This window comes from Ipomoea triloba, chromosome 7 (assembly GCF_003576645.1).
Source record: "Ipomoea triloba cultivar NCNSP0323 chromosome 7, ASM357664v1".
Classification (NCBI taxonomy): Eukaryota; Viridiplantae; Streptophyta; class Magnoliopsida; order Solanales; family Convolvulaceae; genus Ipomoea; species Ipomoea triloba.
Genome location: NC_044922.1, coordinates 11491356 through 11516369, shown reverse-complemented (window position 1 = coordinate 11516369; position 25014 = coordinate 11491356). Strand labels below are relative to the sequence as shown.

The following is a 25014-nucleotide window of genomic DNA, read 5'->3' as shown; positions in this document are numbered from 1 at the left end:
TTAATCATAATTGGTTTATGTATATGTTTGAGTTACAAAAATTTTGGATCCCAGCCTATTTAGAGATAATTTTATGGGTGGTTTACATAGGACTACATTTCATTAAGAAAGTGTATACAACCTGTTTAGTCGTTTTACCAGCCCACAATCTAGCCTAGTTGAATTTTTGATGAACTTTGATAGTGCTTTGGACTCACAACATCACAGTAATGCAAAAAACAACCGTGACAATGAAGGCTACATTTTGGCATTAGAAAAATATGCTTTAATTGTATATACAATTACTGTTTTCTATCAAATTTAGGTTGAGATATATGCCTCTTGTTTCACTTGTAGGGTGTTGAGTGTTAGGGAAGACGCTAGATTATTAAACTATGAGATTAAGGATATAGGAAATAGAATCTTTAGTTTGGTGCACAATGTGAATGATGAAGAGGCTGCATGTAGTTGCAAAATGTTTGAGATGGTTGGAATATTGTGTAGGCAAATTTTTGTGGTCTTTAAATACTTAAACCTTGAAAAGATACCTTTGAGGTATGTGATTAATCGATGGACTAAGGATGCATCTTTAAAGTCTACGTTTGAAATTAATGGTATCATTTATGATCAATATGAAAACAATGATGAAAAAAGGTGCTGTTGAACAAATTGTGGGTGGATATACACTATTGTATTAGTCTTGCAGAATCAAACATAGATCAATTGATTGCACTTTCACAAGTGATTAATGAACAAAAACAACTGCTAATGTTTGAAAAACATAAATTATTCCCTCAACATAGCAGGTAGGTGATACCATGATTCTTGACCCCTTTTTACCCCATACTTTAACCAATTTTTGATAACAAAGTGTTTTAATTAGAGTGGAATCTATGACTTGTTTGTGTGGTTTGATGTTTCTAGATAAAGTGGGTCACAACGAGTCAATAAGAGGTTTTTTGGAGCATAATGGAACAACTTTGGAAGCCTAGATTACACTCAAGGAGAATTGGAGCAGCGGAACGCGAAGCGGGAGAAAAGTTGGAAAAATGACCTCATACGGCCTGGCAAATGGTCGTTTACCTCAACGCAGGTTCTACCCAGCCAAACGGCCACGTAAACGGCCGTTTGTGTGGCCGGAGGTCGCAAATTCTGCATAGTATAAAAGCTAATTTTCTGCATAGTATTGAAGACTTGGAGTGGATTTATTACTATTAACCCTATTACATGTAGTATCTATCCATATACTTTTCTCAACCTACTAAAGCCCAACAAAGTCAACATTGCCCCCACTAAGGCTCGAACCCATGACCTCCCACTTGGGAGAATCACTTCATGCCGCTTGACCACAAGGCCTTTGGTTGAATCACTTCATGCTTATTTATGTCTTCTTTACTTGAAATTGATATGCTTACATTGCAAATGAGTGAGTAGTCATTTATATGGGTTAGATTAGGTGTTTATTGCTTCTATTGATGTTAACTATGTGATTATTGCATAAAGGGGATGAACACCCATTTAGGGTTCTTGAGTTTGAATTGGGTTATTTTCTATCTTTCAATAATTATTGCGTAGTGATTGTTGTTTGTCTTTGGAAAGTCTTTCATCACAATGAGAATTGGATGGAAGACTTGAGCCTTCCCAATCTCAAACCCAATTTCCCTTCTATGGAAATAGGGGTAGATTGGGGCTTACAAAGCTTTTGTTCTTAAGAATTTGGATTGATTCACCCTGGAAATGGGGCAACCCTTTTTCTAATCCTTGTGGAAACTTGAATTCTTTTGTGTTTGCCTCAAGAACATAGGGTTAATGTTCTTCCCCCAATATAAGTGTCAAATTTATCAATAGAGTAATACACCTAATTTAACCCATCTTTCCCAATTGAATTATCTCCTAGTTTTTAATCTTGTTTTCCCTTTAATCCAAAATGCCAAAAATACTCTAGTTATCAATTGCAAACCAAACATGATTTACTTGGATCCTTATGAATTCCAATACCTTGGTGCCTAGAGTTTAGGTAATCGCTCCTTACGTGCCATAAACCCCAATCTCCAGTGGAACGATAATACACACCCATTTTCTTCTCACCCAACACACTACATCACTTTTTGGCTTTCTTGAATATAATATTGATTGATAGATTATGTTGTTGTAGGTAGATATATCATATTTTCTCTTAAACTTTCATTTTCTTTTGTGGTTATGAAGGCGTCATACACTGATACGGTTCATGAATTTCTATGTTTTTGTGTGCTGACAGCTAGGTTTGTTGCAACCCTTGCTAGATGGGGAAGATTCTATGTGAGTTACAATGAAGAAACTAAAGTTGTAAGGAAATTGAGGTACCGCAAGAATGGACATCTAAATGGCTACCCTTTTGTTTATGGAAGCTAGTAGAGAAATTGATTGGTCTTTTGTTGTTATATATATCTATATGGTCTATTAATGATTAACTTATAAAGTTTACTTTACTTGATTATTTAGAAATAAAGTTGTTGGTTACGCTAAGCATTTCGTAGGTGATTTGGGTGGAGGTGGGGTGGGAGTGGGGGTTGATTGCTAAGGAAAACATGAAAGAAATACCATTATATCATAGAGTTTATTCCTTTTTTAGTCCTAGTTTTACCATTGTATCTAGTACTTTTATTCGGAAAGTGTCACTTTTAGTCCTCCATCTAATTTTTCATCCATTGAGAGTAAAAAAGGAAGGTATTTATGTCATTTCATGTTTTCTTCTTCCTCCTCCTTATCTGTTTTCAAATTACACAGTTAGACACCACTAGCCAAAATCAGCAAATTGATTTTGCGTATTTGTAAGCCTGTTACTTGAGGATTACTTGATAAAACATGAACACGTTTTGACTTGCAGAAATATTGTTCAAAACATTTTCATGTTTTATCAAGTAATCCTCAAGTAACAGGCTTACACATACACATTCCCGTTGCGTCAACGATACGTGCGTCCAAAATGTTGTTAGCTCCAAGATTGTACTTTCTCATCAATTGACCATATTTCTCACTGATTATGAGCCCTCCAATTCCCAAGTTGGTGCAAAACCACATAGGAAAACCAAGAGTTATGCTTTGTTTTCAAATTTTGTAATAAACTTCTCCATTGGCAGCACTAGTCTGATCCGAAACTCTGGACCCAACATTGTTATCTTCAATATCAACCTTAACTCCTCGGAGCTTATCACGACAAAGGGAGATAACATGAAATGACCGAAATACCCACTTTTTTGACGGTCAATGGATGGAAAATTAGACGGAGGACTAAAAGTGTCAATGTCACGATAAGAATGGACAAAATATGACAAATTTTTTTATGATGAACTAAAAGTATCCAACCAATAATAAAACTAGGACTAAAAAAGAAATTAATTCTTATATCATATGATCATTTAAATATTCACTTTAATTGGCACCATAATTGGATTGCTTGTCTCAAGTAGTTTGTAATATCATGGCATCATACACCACTTTGTTAGTTGTACCTGCCCTGAATATTTTGAATATTTTAGAAAAAATTGTCAAATAGGTCACTGTATTTTTATGCATTGTGTAATTAAATCATCGAATAAAAAAGTGTACAATTAGACCATAAAAAATAATGCAAATAGCATTTTACAGGTTATATATATAAAAAAGTATTTTAATTATTATTATTTTTAAAAATTAAAAGAAAAAAATAATTTAAAAAAAAATTCAGAAGGTGGAGACATCGTATATGTGGATGAAGGGGGAATTTTGTTGCCATAGTGACATATATATTTCCCATGGTCTGTAACTAGCCGATAAGCTTACTAACGACGGAAGTTATTGATATCCTATAGATAACCAAATAGCGTATCATCATTCTTTGCTTGCTTGAAAGAAAGGCGAAAGAGACGATGGAGATTTTAGCATGGCTTCGTGTCGTTTATCCCACATCCTCGGAAACATCATCGAATGGTTCATCCGATCGTCCGATCGCCAACCTACTCCCCAAATCTTTGTCTCTCCAAACATTTTACCAGCACTAAAATCATTACATCATTGGCCTGCCATCACCATTGTAAATGCCAAATGGGTACGTGGCTCCAATTTTAAACATTTGCGTAAGGTTTACCTTGACTGATTGCCCACGATTAACCTACGAGCTGAGTCCAAGCACCTTGTAGTCCAGTTGCTCCAAGTTGCTCCTTTATATGGGAGGTTGTGCATTTGTGGAAGTAATATTGACTCTTTTTGAACCTACGAGCTTAGATTGATCTGCAATATATATGTGTGTGTGTGTGTGTGTGTGAGAGAGAGAGAGAGAGAGATTAGGTGTGAAAAAAACTCCCAGGTGAAATGCTTAGAATTCGCGCTTAAAGAACAAAACATGTGCATCTGAATAACGAAATTTATGCCCCGAAGAGCAATCCCTCCTTCCGAAATTTACTCCAAATGCTTGTTCTCATGTTCTCACCTAAGGAAGTGTTCTCATACGATTTTAAATATATATCAAACCCTAAAACCTAAGTTCCCAAATTTTAATTCTCCATGTTTCCCTCCTTGCATATTGCATAGTAGTACGGGAGGCGGTTGAGTGAAACATTTGATTGATCAACCGTTGATGTTGAATTTTTAATTTTTCTTTTAAAAAAATTCGATTGAGGTTAAAGATGATTGTTGCTATCACTATATTCACACTTAGCTTGTTGTGTCTTACAATTGCAACTATTCGTCTATTATAGTTATATTATGTGTAAATTTTTTTATTTTACAAATATAATGTAATCTGATCTGATAGTGTGTAGATCTTAACTAGACTCCAAACCTATTTAAAGTATACATTAGAGTATTTTTAGGCAAATTATTGCATGGACCTGTTGTGTGGACCAAAAATAAAAAGTACATTTTTATTATACTGAAGGTACATTATTTTTGTACTGAAGGTACATTATTTGATAGTATATATAAAACAATGTACTTTCCGTACTTAAATAATGTACTCTAAAATAACGTACTTTATGTACAAAAATAATGTACTTTCCGTACTTAAATAATGTACTCTAAAATAATGTACTTTATGTACAAAAATAATGTACTTTTAGTATATTAAAAATGTACTTTTTATTTATGGTCCACACAGTTGTGTGAACCATGGTCCATGCAATAATGATTGTTCAATTACCTATGTATACTCTTCTCCTATATAATCTTGCATTGATATACTTTCAAATATTTATTTAAATATAAACATTGGGCATTAACCCATTCGCGCAATGCGTGTGTAAAACTAGTATACGTGATAAACAGGATCATAATAATTGTACTAACCTCTACGAGACTGCTGCGGTAGAGTAACGGTATGAGTTTCTCTCACTTCCTGCTCAACTCTGTCTAGATGGTATATGAGGAATGAATGTTAAGAGCGGGAGGACTAGGGCATTTATATATATAATAGTCATATGCCATCAATATGGTAACTGTATGTCTTTCCTAATCACACTTCTTGTCGTCTTACCTTGATTAATATAGAAGCTTGTATGGAAGGGTTGCACCATATATAATAGATTACCTTAATTATCTTATAACCTAATATTATAATAATGTAATTAAGGAAAATGTTACACCCCACAAATACTCTCTAAACATTGTGAATAAAGCAGATGAGATACATCTCATGATATATGATTTTTAAAATTTTTTTTTTAATACTTTAGGAAATACTAAATTTTTATAATATGAAATAACTTACTATTAATAGATTTCATAGGGAGGAATTTTCTCAATGCATGCTATTCCATTCAAAATCTTCAGTTCACTTAAATTCACATGCAAGTAATCATATCATTGGTATATTCCATTTACAATAATGTACAGTAAAAATAATTAAATTGACATATGATGTCTAACTAATATTGTACAACTGGAAATTAAAATAAAAAAACATTTCTCGAAGGATTAATTATAGATTTAAGACGAAACAATAAGAAGCTGCTCAATCTCATAATTAATTAACTCATTGTACTGTCTCACTTTAACAACACTCTAAACAGAAGGGTAGATGAACCATCGAATGAACATACAATTGTCCTATTACCTAACCAACCAAACACTATTATAACACTAAACCTGGGAGAAGTGAATAACCAACCAACCAAACCACAATTTTCTTGATTTAATTTCCCCACTTAGGATTGAAAGTTAAGGAAAGAGGAGACAGAAAATGGGGTTGTCGTTTCATGCATCATTTCCTGCAATTCTTGCTTCTTCTACTCTTATCATCATGATCTGCTTTTTGGGGTTTCCTGAAATGGCAACTGCACAGGTTACGCGACACTACAAGTTTGAAGTACGCAGTATTTATTTGTTTCTTCTTTACCCATTTTAGTATTCATGTACGATGTTTCTTTATGACTTGATGATTATTCAGTTCATGCATGTATATATATTTTTTGTGGTTTTTATATATGTTTTGTTTGAGTAGATTCGTGTGCAAAAAGTAACTAGATTGTGCCATACAAAGACCATGGTGACTGTAAATGGACAGTTCCCAGGCCCACGCATCATTGCTCGAGAGGGTGATAGAGTTATAGTGACGGTGGAAAATCATGTCTCCAACAATATCAGTATCCATTGGTACGACAATATATGTATATGATGAACGAATTGAACTATGTTTCCTGCCATGATATATTATGTTGCTTTAATTTTACCAATTCAAAATGGTTTAGGAAATGTTGTATTCTGTCATATGTAGGCATGGAATTAGACAAATTGGTAATGGGTGGACAGACGGACCAGCATACATAAGTCAATGCCCGATCCAAATGGGCCAGAGTTATGTATACAATTTCACCATTGTTGGGCAGAGGGGAACACTTTTCTAGCATGCTCACATTTCATGGCTCAGGGCATCAGTTTATGGACCTATCATCATCCTTCTTGCTAAGAATGCTTCTTATCCATTTCCTAAACCACATAAAGAAGTCCCCATCATCTTTGGTATATATATATATAGGGAAAATTGTAAAAAATGCCCCTCTATAATATGCCACTTATCAATGTGGCTCCTGAATTATTAGGAGTGTAAATGTTTCCCCTCAATTATCATAACGTTACACATACTGCCCCTCCCGTAACGGATCCGTTAGTGTGCTCCGTTATGTGAGGATAAAAAATTAATTTCATTCTTTTTCCTTGTTTTATCTTGCGTATCCCATTTCCCCCTTTCTTTACCGTGTTCACCCAGCATATGCTTACCAGAAGAGACGAAGAACAAACCAACAGAACACAAGCCACCTACAGCGACCGACCACGATAGAAGATCCTGATTCGTCGTTCGTGTTCGCCTTTCTGTTCCTCGCCAACAACTAGGTTTGTCATTCTTCTCATTTTTTTGTTCTCTTCTTCTTAATTAACTGTGTTAAATAACCCTAATTAATTATTGGAAGAATTGAATTTTATTTACCGTTGGAAATTTTTGGAATCAAAGATGGCTAGTGGTATCTTTGTATTTGAAAAGCCCTAGGAATTTTTAAAATAATGTTTTTTGTTTGATGCATTTGAAGATATGTCTGGGGGGAGCCAAAGCTTTTCATGTTCATCAATGGAGGAGATACGTTGTCATTGTGGTATTCTTGCACCCGTCAAAATGTCATGGAGCAATGCGAATCCGGGAAAGAGATATCGAGCATGTCAAAGATATGGTGTAAGTAATTCTGATTGGAAATGTTCATTTTCTAGATAATTATGAATAACCTCCAGATAAAATGTGTTGGGAATAATTGCAGGGCCATGGAAGTTGTCGTTTTTTTCAGTGGTTAGATTTCGATGTGACTGAACGAGTAGCACAATTGATCAGAGGCCTACTTAAACGATTGGATAAGCAGCAGAATCAAATCCAGAAACTTGAAATTGAGATTGAAAAAAAGGAGGTTGAGGTGCAGCATCTAACACTAAAGAATACAAGGCTGGAATTTGCTTTGAATAACCAAAGAGGGAGAAGTATGCTTTTTTTGTGGGGGTTTAGTGTAGGATTAGTACTTCCTTTTATTTGGAAAAGGATATGGGAATGTGTTGTTGCAGGTAATGGTGTTTTACAGTTAAATTAAGTGTTATTTACATCTTGTATGGAAGTANTTTTTTTTTTTTTTTGCCATTTTCTGTTGTAGGCAGCCTCTTTTCCTTTCTTTTACTCTTTCTTCCTCTCCTATTATATTCATTTTTTTTCTTCCACTTGTGAATTGAAGGGATTCAAGCACACCACTTTGTCAGAATGCATTATGATCCAAATATTAGTCTATCTTCCCCAATTTGTGTGCTGCCTAAACATGTAATCAGTTAACAATATATGTGCATAAACAAATGTTGAATTCAGGCTAATAGGACAAACAGTGTGGCTTTAAATGAATAAATACAAGGTCATGGCATGTCCATTGTATATAGCGTATATAATGCTAAAAAATCCCTGTTGTAAAGCACAATGTGCTGTCCAAAATGACATAAGAGACAAAAAGCAAAAGGCAAAAAGAACAAAGAAGGATGTGCATAATTCATCAAAAGTAGATTCCATACTTAGGCAATTGTGCATACAGTAGAAGCTGTGCATGATTTATCAAAAAGCATCTAGCTATTGCAAAATAATTTAAGACTACTCCCAACTTCATCTACTGTCTGAATTTTACATCAAAATACAAAACAATAATTTAAGACTACTGCCAACTTGATAAGTACTGCCAACTCCATCTAATTCATGACTTCTTTTTTTTGTTATCCTTAGACACATTCATCTTCTTCTGTAGAGTTGAGATAGTTACATATTCTCTTCCCCCTTTCCTAATGACATTGTCTGCTGTTGGAAGTTGTTCCATGTGTGATGAAATAAAATTTGATACTTGAGGTTCATGATTTCCAACATTCTTATACTTGAGGTTCTGACTGGGTTGAGAATTCATCATGTCCTGCACATTTTGTAGTCATTTAGCAAAAAATGTTTGCATTCAAGAGAGTTTCAGTAATAACATCCTCTATTTCATCTTACCATTTCATGTAATACAGATGGTGGCACTTGAGTTACAACAACAACATCTTGTAGTTCTACTTCTGGCTCTGCTTCTTCTACTCCCATGTTTAGTTCTGCTTCCTCTTCTATTCCTGCTGCTACATCTGCCTCTTCCTCAATTGCCTACACAGTTTTATTTGCAAAAAAAAAAAATCAGATTAAACATGTTTGTAATTTGGTTTAAGTAACATACTTTTTAAACAGTTTTATGTGCATCTAACCTGCTTGTCTTTTGCCTTACACCTTCTTTTGTTATGCCCTTTCATTCCACACACAGTACACCGTTTTGATTCACCCACTTTTCCCTTGTTTCCAGCTTGATCTGTAGCTGATTCTGTCAGTCCCATTCTTCTTTTTCTTTTTGGCCTTCATGGTTGTGCTTTATATTTTGGTGGCAGTGGGGGCGAGAAACCTGTCTTGTGCCATAACTCTGAAGAAGTAACCGGTAAAATAGCAGGTTCATAAGATCTCAGGTAGGACTCCACAGTGTAACAGTTGTTAACATATTCTTCAGGAATGCAACATTTCCTCCTAATAGCTGCAATGCTGTGGCTGCAAGGGATACCTGTAGAAAGTACATTCATTATGTGTAAATATAATGGCTACAATGTTGTACTTTATAATCATAATGTGTTAATAAAAGTAGAAAACTAAGTAATGGCATACCTGTGAGATCCCATCTTCTACAGGAGCAATGATATTGGCTTAAATCTACTTTATATTTCCTTCCATAGCAATCCTCTACTTCATAAACATCATCCTTTGACCTATAGGCAGTGCAATCACTGGACTTGTCTTTGGCCTCTTCTACCAACTTCATAATCTTAGGACAGATCTTCAAAGGGTGTTTCTTCATGTTGTCTCTGTTTTGTTGCATCCTCACCATTAGGTAAACCCTTATGTTTTCACACATTGTCATAATTCCATTCTCCCTAAACTGTAAGATTGAGCTATTCCATGATTCACACAGGTTGTTTAAAAGAATATCACAGTTGGGAAAAGAGCTAAAGAAAGCCCTGCAGTAATGGTGCGGTTCCCTGGCAGAAACCCAATCAGCTGCTTTGGGATTGAGCTTCCTCAACTCTTCCATTTTAGTCAAGTATTCAGGTACTGTAGTAGCTCTACAAATTGCCCACAATTTATGCTTTAATAACTGCCCAGAGAATCCATCTTTAACAAAATTAGCATGCATATGTCTCACACAAAACCTATGTTCTACCCCTGATAGTTGTTCCTCCACAGCAGGCAACAACCCTTTTTGCTTGTCTAAGATGATGGTCCAAGCATTTGGATTTTCTGAAATGTTCAAATCTTGGTCTAACAACTCCAAAAACCATGCCCATGTCTCTTTAAGTTCCCCTTCCACAATGGCAAATGCAATTGGAAACATTGCATTATTGGCATCAACACCAACTGCAGTTAGTAATTGGCCTCCCTTTTGACATCCCTTTAAATGGCACCCATCCAATCCAATGAAAGGCCTACAACCTGCTAGAAATCTCTCTTTACATGCTGCATAACAAATATATAACCTCATAAACCTTGACCTTCCACTGATTGTGCAATCCTCATCAACCTTCATTTTTGCAGTGGTTCCTGGGTTGCTTTTCCTCAACTCTTCACAATAGTCCCAAAGCAGTTCAAATTGTTTGTGATCATCCCCATTATTTTCCTTGTGTGCCAATCTCTTTGCCCTCCATGATTGGTGTTTACTTATTACAGAATTAAATTTCTTCTTCACTTGTTGTTGAAACTGAATTCTATTCCATGAATCATCAGCACTTTTGAACTCATCTTGATAGTACTTAGCAAGAAATCCAGCATTCACATTCTTAATATCATTTTGAACAGCACATGTATGGTCTGGGTTATAACTTTTAATGCTCAGTAGGCTGTTAGAATTACTCTTTGAAGCATACATCTTCCATTTACAGTTCACATCTTTACAGACAACAGTAATTCTAGCAGGTTCAATCTTAGTAAATTTGATCTCTCTTTTCCTAAGTGCTTGGTTACATTTTACAGCCCATTTAAACTCATCATTACTGTTAAATATCATTCCAACAACAAACTGGAATCCTTCGTTTTCAAGATCCTTTTCATGAAAAACATTTGATGGTTTTGATAGGTCTAAGTCTGAGTCAGATGAACACAAACTCCTCAACTCATCTTCAGAATGGACAAAATCTTTTTCTTTATCATAATCTATCACTTTTTCTTTGTTTTTCCTGATTTTAGACACCCCAACTTCAGTAGCATTGACATTAGCATCCACAGTAGCATCAACAGAAACATCCACAGTAGCATCAACAAAAGCATTCACATTCACATCGTCACCAACTTCAAATTCCCAATCTTCTAAAGGAGCATTAGTTTCAGATTCCACCCACAACTCATCAGAAATATATCCCTCAACCTCTACCTCATAGTCCCACTGGTCCTCTATTACATGTTCTACAAACATTTCAACCTCTTTATTTTTGGGAATTTCATACATGATACTCAACAATTCAGCATCTGTTTTAATCTGTCTAACTTTTGGATAACTCTTAGAACCGAATTTAAACCAAAAATTAATCTTCTTATCACTGAACTTTAAGCTTTTCACCATTTTTCTTAGCTCTAAAATGCTACCTTCTTCAGCAGAGAAGTTGTCAAAATACTCAATTCTACCATTCTTATATTGAACTCTAGGTTTTAGCACTAATTCACCACCATAATACAGTTTCAGAGTGTACATATCTGGCTCATCATCTGGCAGTAAATAAATGGAAGAATAACTACATTAATTTCAAGTCAAACTACTTGGGACCACAACAACAAAGCTCAATTTTACTAAACCGACATGTTTTTGACAACACACAGTATTGGGGACCACATGTAGCTTTAATCTATGTAAAAAAAAAAAACAACTATTGTACTAATCTGGGTAGAAAAAAAAAAAGCATACTTAACACAATGTTGGGACCTACACACATGTGGAGAATTCAGACAACAACACACTATTAAGAGGCTCAACTATTAAACTACTACCATTTATGACAAGTCAGACAACAACAAACCAATTCAATTTAGTACTTACATTTGGGTGTAGCAGTTAGTCCAGATAGCCTTCGACTAGTCATTATTATATACTCCAAGCTTCGAATTTGTTCCAATTTGCTCCGTATTAACTGTCTTTTTCGAGTAGGGTTAGGGTTTTGAACAGGGAGAATTGAATGCCGAATGGTTCCAATATGTCATTGATCGTCTTCAGTAGGAGAGGAATCTATCAGCATCAGACAGTGGCTCTCTGTCGTTGCCGTCGCAGGAGTCCGTCGAAGTCTTCGAACAATCTGTCAATGCCGTTGCCCTCTGTTTTCAATTGCAGAATAAAAAGGAAATAAAAAGAAAGGGATATACGTAATCTAAAGGGAATGGAAATCTAGAAAACAAAGGGAAAAAAAAAAGAAAAAAATAATAATAAATAATGAAATTACTTTTTTATCCTCACATAACGGAGCACACTAACGGATCCGTTACGGGAGGGGCAGTATGTGTAACGTTATGATAATTGAGGGGCAACATTTACACTCCTAATAATTCAGGAGCCACATTGATAAGTGGCATATTATAGAGGGGCATTTTTTACAATTTTCCCTATATATATATATAACTCCAAAGAATGAAACAGTTCAGTTCTGTACAATATATATATATATATATATATATATATATATATATATATATATATATATATATATATATATATATATATATATGTATGTATATATATATATAAAACTTTGTGAAAAATTATAATTGCAGGTGAATGGTGGAATTCAGATACAAAAGCAGTGATCAGCCAGGCACTGCAAACCGGAGTCGGGCCGAATGTTTCTGATGCATACACCATCAATGGACTGCCTGGTCCATTGTACAATTGCTCTGCAAATGGTATTTAGCTGCCAGAATATATATATGATGAAAGAAAAATGTGTTGTTAAATTGACAACCCCAGTCATATTAATATTATATTCTTCAGGCTGTTTACTTGATAACCAAGTTTCATTCCTAGCGGAAGCAGCTTATTAACTTATGGACAATTTTGACTGGTTTAGAGCTAGGACTATTGCACTACCCTGGTCACCCACAAATGTGATATTAAATGTTTAAATTAAAGTTGAAGTATAAATTTTGTTTTTTTGGTGGTGTAGAGACGTTTAAGTTGAAGGTGAAACCTGGAAAGACATATCTCATACGTTTGATCAATGATGAGCTCTTCTTCAGAATTGCCAATCACACTGTAACTGTGGTTGACGCTGACGCCATTTATGTTAAGCCGTTTGAGACAGATATTCTCGTCATATCACCGGGACAGACCATGAATGTTCTTCTTAAGACAAAGGCTAATCCGTCCGCCAAGACAACCTTTGCCATGGCTGCCAAACCATATATATTTCACAGGTCAAGGAACATTCGACGACTCCACAGTTACGTTGTTGGAATTCTTGAGTACGCCAAGAATATTTCAACCAAAACCATTATTGCTCTGCCGCCTATCAACAGCACTTCTGCCGTCACGAATTTCATCGGAGAACTCCGCAGTTTGGGCAGTTCCCAGTTCCTAGCCAGCCAAGGTCCCTCAGATGGTGGACAAGAACTTCTTCTTCACCGTGGGCCTGGGAAGCAATCCCTGCCCGAAAAACCAGACGTGTCAGGGGCCTAATAATGGCACAAAATTTGCAGCCTCTGTGAACAATGTCTCTTTCACTCTCCCCAAACCGCGCTTCTGCAAGCCTATTACTCCAAGAATTCTAATGGAGTTTACACCACAGATTTCCCAAGCGCCCTTCAACTACACCGGAACTCCTCCCAACAACACCACCGTGGAGCTGGGTACTAGTATTTATTAGAGAATAGGGCAGACGCAGCTAATGAAGATAGAGGATTAATCAAGGGTGCTATTGTACTTTTACATCATTGTTTGTTATAACCGCATATTCTTCTTCTTCACCACCTTTATATAGTGCATGTATTCTCCTTCCTCTGTAACAGTTCTCATTCTCACTTTCAATGGAAGCTTTCTCTTTTCTCATTCACTAAGTCTCTTGCTCACATTCTTCACATTCCGACATGGTATCAGAGCTCGCCGGTGAGGAAACTATATTGTAGTAGCTTCCGGCACCGGCGAGACGACTTCGGGAGATCGCAAAGCTACGCGATCGTCTTCGGTGACCAATCTACAGAATATTCTTACTCCGCAGAGGAGTAACAACACTGAAGTCCGCTAACCGTGTTCACTCCCTTGCTTCCTTCGATTTGCGGAGGAGCTTCAACTTTGCTGCGAGGTTCTTATAGAGGCGCGCTGGAACTGGCGCCGCCGTCGACGGTGGAGGTAGTTTGGAGATCGTCGATTCCTCAAAGCATGATTATCTCCATGCAATTGATTCGTTCAGTTTGCTGTTTCTACCGATCAACGAAGATCAGAGCACAATGCTCCTCTTCCAATCAAGCATTTCACAGAGCAGATTCGTGAAGTTTTTGAGCAAAGTGCTCATCAGTCCCTTGTTTACAATTTTTAATCGGAGCAGATCCGAGAATAGTTCAAGCAAAGTGCTCGATTATCCTCCATCAGTAGCCTTCAACCGTATCCCCTGGAACAGATCCATGGAAAGTGTTGGAGAAAGCAAGAGCACAGTGCTCATTAGTTCTACATCAGTGGTCATCGTAATTCATGGAGTAGATCCGTGGCAAGCACGAGCACAGAGCTTGTTAATCCTTCGTCAATGGCCTCACAACAGTGTATGGAGCAGATCCATGAAGAAGAATCGGAGCACGTGGAGCAAATCCATAAATCTCTGTTGTTATCAGGATAGTAAGTATGGAATACAAATTCAAGTTTTATCATTAGAGCTTGATGGGAGTCTCAGTGAGCTGGTTATGTTTTGGATATTATTTAGGTTTGATAGCAAATCTCTTATGTCTCTGGATTCACAAAGTGTTGGGACAAGTAATAAGCAGAGTGCTGTTGAGTTGGATTTTGATCTAAGATTAGCTTTCTTTTATCTCTCCTTATTTCTGAAGTCTGAATCGGGTTATGAAGTTAATAACTCAGAAATCAAAAGCCACAGAAAGTCCATACGCATATGTGATAGTGTTGGTATTGTAGCTTCTCCTAGCCAAGAGTTTCCAACGAGGGTAGTGAAGAAACAGGGAACACATGAAGTGATTTGTGTTGCATATGAGCTTGTTCGCAGGAGAAGAATTGTTGTAGAGAAACCAATTGATGCTTCATTTGGAAATGACACTGATTTGAACGCAGTTATAAGCAGCTTGATATTGGACGTTTTTGTTGGATGCAGTGCTCTTGATATGTGCAGTAAGACATGCATTAGAGAACTTGCAGACAAGGTATTTGAGGAAATGCCGGATAGAAATATTGCTAAGTGGAATGTGTGTATTTCCAATGCTATAATCGACGGAAGACATAATGATGTAGTTAAAAGGCCTGTTGAGCTATTACAGATGGGCAAAGAGCCTCCCAACTCAATAACCTCTTGTGCATTTTTGAATGCTTGCTCTAATGGCTTTTACTTAAAGCTTGGGATGCAATTTCATAGTAATGTGACTGGATGTGATCATGATTTGGATATTTCTGTTCTTTACTTTCATAAACTAAAGCTTCAGTTTTCCACTCATCAATACAACATTCGTTTTCTTACTTTGTTATCACTGCTGTGCGTATTCCAACATGGAAACCGAGCTCTTATGGACCCATGTATGGTGGCTTCAAAGTTGGCCTATGAGAATGAAAACGTCATTAGGAATGTTGTAAATCTTCACTGGGGGATGCATTCTGTGGACTTCTACAACTGTTGGAATGAGTATCAACAAGAAAGTTCCACTCAAATTTTTATATTGTCTGACAAGCCAAAGGATGCAAATTTGATATTAGTTGGCTTTAGGGGCACCGAACCATTTGATGTTGATGACTGGAGTTTTGCAGTCCATCAGGATATTGATGGCAGGGCACTGATGTTGTTCTTGGGTAGTCAGTTGCCCTTGGCTCCCCATCTACTTTTGCTGTTACTGGGAAGGCATTTAATCCTACTGTCTAGCATATGGTTTTTGGAGAAAAATCAAATTTATGATCTTTTAATTGAAGAAGATTGTAAAGCAGGAGATCACTCAAATGCATTAACCATTGCCTATGAGATGGAGGCTACTGGAAGAATGGCTACTACTACTTTTCATTTCAATTGCCTTTTGAGTGTGCAGGCTACATATGAGATTGCATTTGCAACCTTTGAAAACATGGAATATAGAGAAACTTATATGAAACCTGATGCAGAGACTTATAATTGGGTGATCCAAGCATATACAAGGGCTGAGTCTTATGATAGGGTGCAAGATGTTGCGGAGCTACTGGACATGCTAATGCTAAGCTGGACATACAAAGCTTGCATGCTCCAGCTTACCCGGGGTATTAGAGAATAGAGCAGACATAACTAATGAAGATAGAGGATTAATCAAGGGTGCTATTGTACTTTTACATCATTGTTTGTTATAACCGCATATTCTTCTTCTTCACCACCTTTATATAGTGCATGTATTCTCCTTCCTCTGTAACAGTTCTCATTCTCACTTTCAATGGAAGCTTTCTCTTTTCTCATTCACTAAGTCTCTCTGCTCACATTCTTCACATTCCGACAGTATTCTTGGCGCTGAGACCCATCCTCTTCACCTTCATGGACACAACTTCTATGTTGTCGGCCAAGGCTTCGGAAACTTTGATCTTAAGAAAGATCCGCCCAAGTACAACCTCGTAAACCCAGTTGAAAGAAACACGGTTGGTGGTTGGGTTGCCATCCGCTTCCGAGCTGACAATCCTGGTAAGTGGTAAATCACAAATCATCATTTAAAGCCTATAAGCTAAGTCAGGTTGCACCCGATACAACTATGTATGTTTTTTTTTTGTAATGATGAGAAAACTCGTAGGCACTATTTAAGAGTGTGCACTGTGCTATCCGGTCTTGTAATCCTAACAGACAAATGACCATAAAAAAATAAAGCTAAGCCTAGGTTGTCTATAGCTAACCCACTTAAACCAAGAAGATTACTATTTAAACTCGTAACCACTATCATATCATTAATCATCTTGACAGAAGTTACCCCCAACTATGTATGATTTTTGAGTTATACCCAGTACTGTCAACTTTTATTGCTACCCGTGTCTCTACAGCACCACTGGGTATAATCCAAAAACATATATAGTTATAAGATATACACCTGTATTGATTGACCTATTTATTTATTTATTTGATCATTATAGTGTAAATATTTTGAACTTACGAGGAAGTTGTGTGAATTGGACAATATATCAGGTGTTTGGTTTATGCATTGCTCACATTGAGGTGCATCTGAGCTGGGGTTTGAAGATGGCATGGATTGTTCAGGAAGGAAAACTCCTTAACCAGAAGCTGCTTGCCTGCTTCCACCACCTTCTGATCTTCCCAAGTGTTGAAAACTTCATGTCTTGTCAGGCCACTTCACATAATAACTTATCATTCTTGCTTTGATTTGTATCTCTTTCAAAATTTTGTCAGCAGACTGCATATTTGGATGTTGTGTTCGTTTTCCCTTTGAAAATATGTGTTTGGAAATAGGAAGTTGTGAACTTGTGACAGCGAAATGGGAGTGGGATTTTTGTGCTTTACTTTAATTCTGTATTTTAATTTCTTGAATTGCAGAGTAATAAGAGGACATGTTTATGCTCATGCTTTTAATACTTGTACATACATAGAAAAATACTAAGTAGATCAAATTTAATCCATTACTACCAATTGCACAAATTATATCATGGAGCAGGATTCACAATGCACATTGTTAATCCTAGTTCAAAAGGACGTCATTTTAATTTGTTTAAATTAGCGCGAACATTTTATCTCCTTTAATTTTGGAGTAGGTACATAATATGTAATTGTAGGTATGAGTGTTTAACATGCTATCATAATTATGGTATAGTTTTAAGAAATATTTGGGTGAAGGTTAGTAAGTTTTTATTATGGACTTAAGATATTAATTTTATAAACATGTACTTAACATTTGTCATTTTATTCCTCATTCAGCAAACTAGCTAATCCATGCTCTCGCTAGGGACTCCGGCTCTCAGCCTGATAAACATACATGGGATGATATCCCTCCGGTTTTTATTCAACAGTTACTAAGTTAATAATATGCGGGTTTTCCTTTCAAAAAAATTTTATGTACATGTACTATCAAGTACCAACGTTACGTTGTTTCTAATTGAGCGGGAAAAAAAAAAAAACACCGTACCACTAAAGGCACCCTTTATGTGAATAAAAACAATATCGTTTTAGACTATTGTCCACGATATAATGATTGTTGTGCCAATTGACATGAGAGATGTCAATCGGGTTAGCCCACTCAATTTCGGACTAATCTTGTCGAGTTTATCGAGTTAAAAGCATTTTACCCTAACGTCAAAATTTCAACTAAATATTTTGATGTTTTAAAAATAATCTTCTAAACTTTCCATTGTAATCAATCTAATCTCCAATTTCACCTGCTAGCCTCAATTGCATAGTATGATTTCAATGAGATCCATAACATGCTCTTATACCAATTGTAAGATCAAACACATACCACTATGCCAAAAACTATAACTAGTAGCAAAGATAATTTTATTTCTTTATACTTGCATAGCAATCAACATCATGTTCCGATGGCAGGATGTTGAACTTGGCTCTCCAACTTGCCCAACATTATAAAATATATGAATAAACATTTTCATCTAATTAAATTTAACAAAAAATAATAATTAATATATTTACATGTTTTGCAATATATTTATTAAATTTTATTTAAACTTTTAATAGATATTAAAGAAAAAAAATAAAAAAGGAGCTTACATACAAATTGTCATATATATATATATATATATATATATATATATATATATATATATATATATATACATGTATGTATACATATATATATACATGTATATACATGTATATATATGTATACATACATGTATATATATGTATACATACATGTATATATATATATGTATACATACATGTATATATATATGTATACATACATGTATATATATATATATGTATACATACATGTATATATATATGTATACATGTATATATATATATGTATACATGTATATATATGTATGTATAAACATTTTATGTATAATATGGATCGGAATATGGCCCACCTTGTAAATAATATGTATATATATGTATGTATATATATATATATATATATATATATATATATATATATATATATATATATATATATATATATATATATCAATTTCAAGTTAAGATAAATTGACATCCCTAATTAATATCAATTGATATAATATGGATCGGAATATGGTCCACCTTGCATTGTGGACTCTAATCTAATAAAAAGTATGTGTTTGCAGTTAACATATTATGTGTCTTCAGTTAATAAATTGTGCTTATAAATAAATTGAAGACACATAATTTGTTAAATACAGACACATAATATATTAACTACAAACGCATAACAAATTAATTGCATGCACATAATATGTTAATTGCATATTATGTGTCTAGAGTATAATTAACGTATTATGTGTCTATACTTAACATATTATGTATCTTCAATTTCTCTGGCACATAATCTACATAATATATTAATTGTATACACATAATTTAAATATCATTTTGGATCAAGGTCTATAATGAAAGGTAAAATTAGGTCCATGGTATAATTTGCCAATTAATATAACTGTATAAGTCAATTTGAAAGCACTTTTTTCCATACTGTACTTCATCCTCAGAGAAGAATCAGACATTTCAATAGAAGAATGTTAGTTTAATTTTAAAGTGAATTAGGCATAAATCATGTAAATAATATGTATACAAGTAACTAACGAATAGTACTAAAAAAAAAAAAAAAAAAAAAAGAAGGAGAAGAAAGAAGAGTAGCTAGATCGAGCACGGATACAATTTAGTACTAATAAGGGCTATGCAAGATTGATTATAGTGCTATTATAATGTTGGGATATTGCATGATTCTTGTGGAAACAACCTCTCAAAGTGAGGAGGGCTTTTTGTGCGTAGCGAGCAAATGTTTAGTCTCTGTGTTCATTTGAGTTGTCATGATTTACCTCCCAGATATTTTGTAGCGAGCAAATGTTTAGTCTCTGTGTTCATTTGAGTTGTCATGATTTACCTCCCAGATATTTTGTCGTGTCAGAAAAGGATATTGCAGCATTACATAGAATATGAGCCCAAAGACAATTCATAAGTATATTCATTGCTCATGAGTAAAGTTTGGAGTAATCACCATAGAGTAATGATCTAACAGTTGGAGTGTTGCACGTTAAACTCAGTTTTGTTTTAGTATTAAGGTAGGGATTTGAAACCTCAATTGTTATATTACAAACTAGGGTTTACAATAGAAGGTAGACCATGATGTGTGGTAATAATTTATCAAGAAATTCACCACTGACGATTTAGAGTTGGACTCCATAGGTTGGAGTTGGCTCTCCAAATCAAATTGAAGTTGTTGTTGGCTCCTTGTGTGCATAAGTATACAATTGAGTGCGAATCTCAATTCTAGACAAATTCAATTGACCTCCTCATTACCTTAGGAGCAAATTCATGAGATCTAAGATATAATATTACGGATTTAAAAAATCTCGTAGAGCCATATTGCCCTATAACGTGGAAAAAGGTAATCTAACCTCCCTTAGCAATTAGCATAGTAGGATTAGCCGATTAGGTAACCAGCACTCATGCATGATATTACTCAAACTTTTTTTTTTTTTAAATACAACTAACTGAATTAATAAGTAAGTATTTTCTAACTCATGCCACATTGCCACCTTATCTACTATACTAATAAGAGCCAAAGAGAGTTAGGCCTAAAATGGTGGTCAAATTATTTAATCAAATAGATGGTTAAGATAATTCAGATTAATATTATTAATAGAGATTACCTAATTTAATAATTATAAGAAAGGTCCAACAAAGTCAACATTGCCCACACTAAGGCTCGAACCCATGACCTCCCAATTGGGAGAATCACTTCATGCCACTTGACCACAAGGCCTTTGGCATCAATAGTCTAAATATTTGATCTAAAAATGATAGTATAAATAAATACTACTTTTCATTTGAATTTTTCTAAGTGTTCTTAATTCTCTTTTGAGTAACATTGTCATTGTCTTCATCTTTACTATTTGTTCTCTTCCTTTTTGTTGGTAGTGTGTTATTTGCAATTCGGATATTGATGGTAGCATAGTTGACAACGTCATGCAATGAGATTATGATATAAGAGCTATGGACTTTCCTTTAGGTGTTCTGCTTGGGGTTCATTTGGTTCAACCATTATTGTTGAATGAGTTATTGTGGATAAAGAAATCCCTAGTTTAAGAAAAAAGATTAAATTAATTAATAAAAATTTGAAAATTTAAAATATTATGTATTCCAAAGATATTAAAAGGTAGTTTCTCGTTTCAATTTGCTGGATAATGGGTTATTTGAGTACTTTCATTGTCAACAAATTCTCCAAGTAGTTAATATGATTGGTTTCAAACTATTCTTTTTTATTTTTTTCATGGTATTAAAGAAATACATATGTATCAATCTATTTTACTCTTATTAAATTAAATATATTAGTAGCTACAACAAAAAATGATACATATGTATTTCTTTAATTTAGAATTATGTGTCTACAATACCTTTATTTGAAAAAATTATTCATTATCAAAAAATTAAATTAAATAAGAGAAATAATTTTATTAGTTATATTGTCTTTATTTTCTCTCATGCAAAGATTATTTACATTCAAATTTATCAATTGATATTCATTACATTGTTCATTATCTTAGTAGCTACTTATTTATTTAATTTAATAAGAGTAAAATAGACTGATACATATGTATTTCTTTAATAACATGAAAAAAAAATAAAAAAGATTAGTTTGAAACCAATCATATTAATTACTTGGGGGATTTGTTGACAATGAAAGTACTCAAATAACTCATTACCCAGCAAATTGAAGCGAGAAACTACCTTTTAATATCTTTGGAATACATAATATTTTAAATTTTCAAATTTTTATTAATTTATTTAATCTTTTTTCCTAAACTAGGGATTTCTTTATCCACAATAACTCATTCAACAATAATGGTTGAACCAAATGAACTCCAAGTAGAACACCTAAAGGAAAATCTATAGCTCATATATCATAATCTCATTGCATGACGTTGTCATCTATGCTACCAACAATATCCGAATTGCAAATAACACACTACCAACAAAAAAGAAGAGAACAAATAGTAAAGATGAAGACAATGACAATGTTACTTAAAAGAGAATTAAGAACCACTTAGAAATATTCAAATTAAAAGTAGTATTTATTTAGACTATCATTTTTAGACCAAATATTTAGACTGTCGATTTTACAAGGTTGCAAACATTTATTTTAGTAATAATTATAATGAATTTTCTATATTATCTTGGATTCATATACTTTGAGTTAGATATTTAAATAAAAAAATTCTACATTCAATTACCCATGTATAAACTTCTCCTATATAATTAAATAGATGATTAAGATAAACATTTGGCATTAACCCATTCGCGCAATGCGCGTATAAAACTAGTTACTATATATGAGGCTAATTGGAATTAGGGCATTATTTTCTTTATCCGAATAGGTCGGTGTCACGTGGCTCGGACAATTCAATATGTTCAAGTCATAAATTTCAGAGTCTTGTGCTTAAACACTCTTGATAGATCTCACTAAACCCAAATCTTAGTAGGGCCAAATTAAACCTCTTCTACTTTTGTATGGAACTCCCTCTTGTATGGAAAAATTAATCTGACCATCACTTTGTCCCTCAACTCGATACGAATGGGGATTAGTCTAAATATGATACGGGCTTAAAGGTGCCTCCTACAGTTAGGGCATACTCATAATGTACACCTTGTGGCCTGACCAAAAAAATTAAACCTCCTTTACTTTAATTAGATCATGATCGAACCAAGATGGGTTGGCCATCTCCAACTCAAAACACCAAATTTTGCATCAAATTTTACACCCAAAAAAATATTTCTAACATATTCTTATACCAATTTTTTTTTTTATCTCCAATCCATTTACACCAAATTCTGCACTAAATTTTATTTCATCTCCAATCCATTTACACCAAATTCTATTCATACACTAAAATAATTTGTATTCTTATAATTTAAAACTTTAACCTAATGAGGTAGCTCAAGTGGCAAGTGAGCTCTCTTTGTGGGGAGGAATTTTAGGAGAACCCGGGTTCAATTCCCGCAAGTGATGATTCCCCCTGGCCAGCTGTCGTGCCTCCCGGAGCGAACGTGGGTGGACACCTTGTAAATTTACCAAAAAAAAAACTTTAATTATTTTGATAGAAATAATAATATTTTAAAACGAAATTTATGTTTTTATGTATTTTAATTTTTAATTATTTTATAGTGGGAAAATGTCACATTTCCCCCCTATGTTATGTGCATACAGCACTTTTCCCCTGTGTTATTAAAGTGGCAGTTTCCCCTTGAAATGTTAAATTGACATTTTTAGCCTTAAAAATAACTATTTCATTTATTTTTCTTCTCCAACAAATTATTACTTATATGTATGGATGATTACAATTCGGTTTAAACCTAACCAAACACTGTAGCAATCATACCGAAATAGTATGGATGGTTCTGGTTACGATTCAGCACCGAAAAAATAAAATTAAATAATTGTTGAACCGTGAACTGGAACTGAACCACAGTCATATATAGTGAAAATGATCAAACACTTATTTTGATAAATCGGTACGGTTCGGTTCTAATTTCGATTTTGAACCGCCAATCAAAACTTATTTATTTATTTATTTTTATAATTTTATTTCTTATTTAAAAATAGTCTAAATTCAACAATTACTTTATTTTATTTTTCGGTTCTGAATCGTAACCGTAACCGTCCATACTATTTAAGTTCAATTGCTACAGTGTTCGATTAGGTTTGTATCGAACCGTGATCTTCCATACAGCATATTAGTAATATAATTGGTTGGAGAATAAAAATAAATGAAATAGTTATTTTTAAGGGAAAAAATGTCAATTTAACATTACAGGGGAGAAAACTACCACTTTTAAAATAACTGAGGGGGAAAAACTGTCACTTTAATAACACAAGGGGAAAGGTGCTATATGCACATAACATAGAGAGAAAAAGTACCATTTTCCCTTTTATAGTCAATATTGATCTCGCTTTATACGTCTCAATAACATCTTTAAATCTTTATAATTTATTTTTTATAATATAAAATTTTAAAAAGAAACAATTGACAAAAAATTTTTAAAAAGTTGTACACTGAAATGGTGTAAATGAATAGTGCTACACCATACTTGGTGTAACAATATTCATTTACACCATTTTGGTGTAGAATTTGGTGTCTTCATTGGAGGAAGAATACACCAAATTTTTACACCAAAATGGAGTTTTGGTTCCTTCCAATTCTTTGGAGATGCATGGTCTGGTACGAGATGAAAAGATTGGAATACTATGTGGGCTAAAAAGCATGCCCAATGGGTCTAGTGGCAGCACCCCAACATTCGCAATGGAATAAAATGGAAAAAGAAAAGAAAATCAATGTTAGGACAAACACAACTCCCATTTTCAACAAGCAAAAATCTACTAGAGAGATTTTGTTGTATCTGTATGTTGAAACTGTATATTCTTTAGAATCAAAGAGATAAAGAGAGTTTGTAAGGCAGACAAAAAGTGTTTTTGAGTGAGAGAAATAAGTAGCTAGGTAACAACATTAATAATTTGACGTGCTTTGATATAATACTCCATGGAAAACCAATAACAAGCTAGATACTTAGAGCATCAAATATCAGCCCAAGTTTTTTAGAGGATTATGTCATGCTACGTAGGAAAGATAAGAGGAGTATAGAGTAAATAAAGAAAAC

The 25014-nt window shown here is 34.3% G+C and overlaps 1 pseudogene; it reads left to right on the top strand.

Annotated features, from left to right (window-relative positions):
- The first annotated feature begins 6175 nt into the window (after positions 1–6175).
- On the top strand, positions 6176–17519 carry LOC116024122 (annotated as a pseudogene).
- Positions 17520–25014: the final 7495 nt, after the last annotated feature.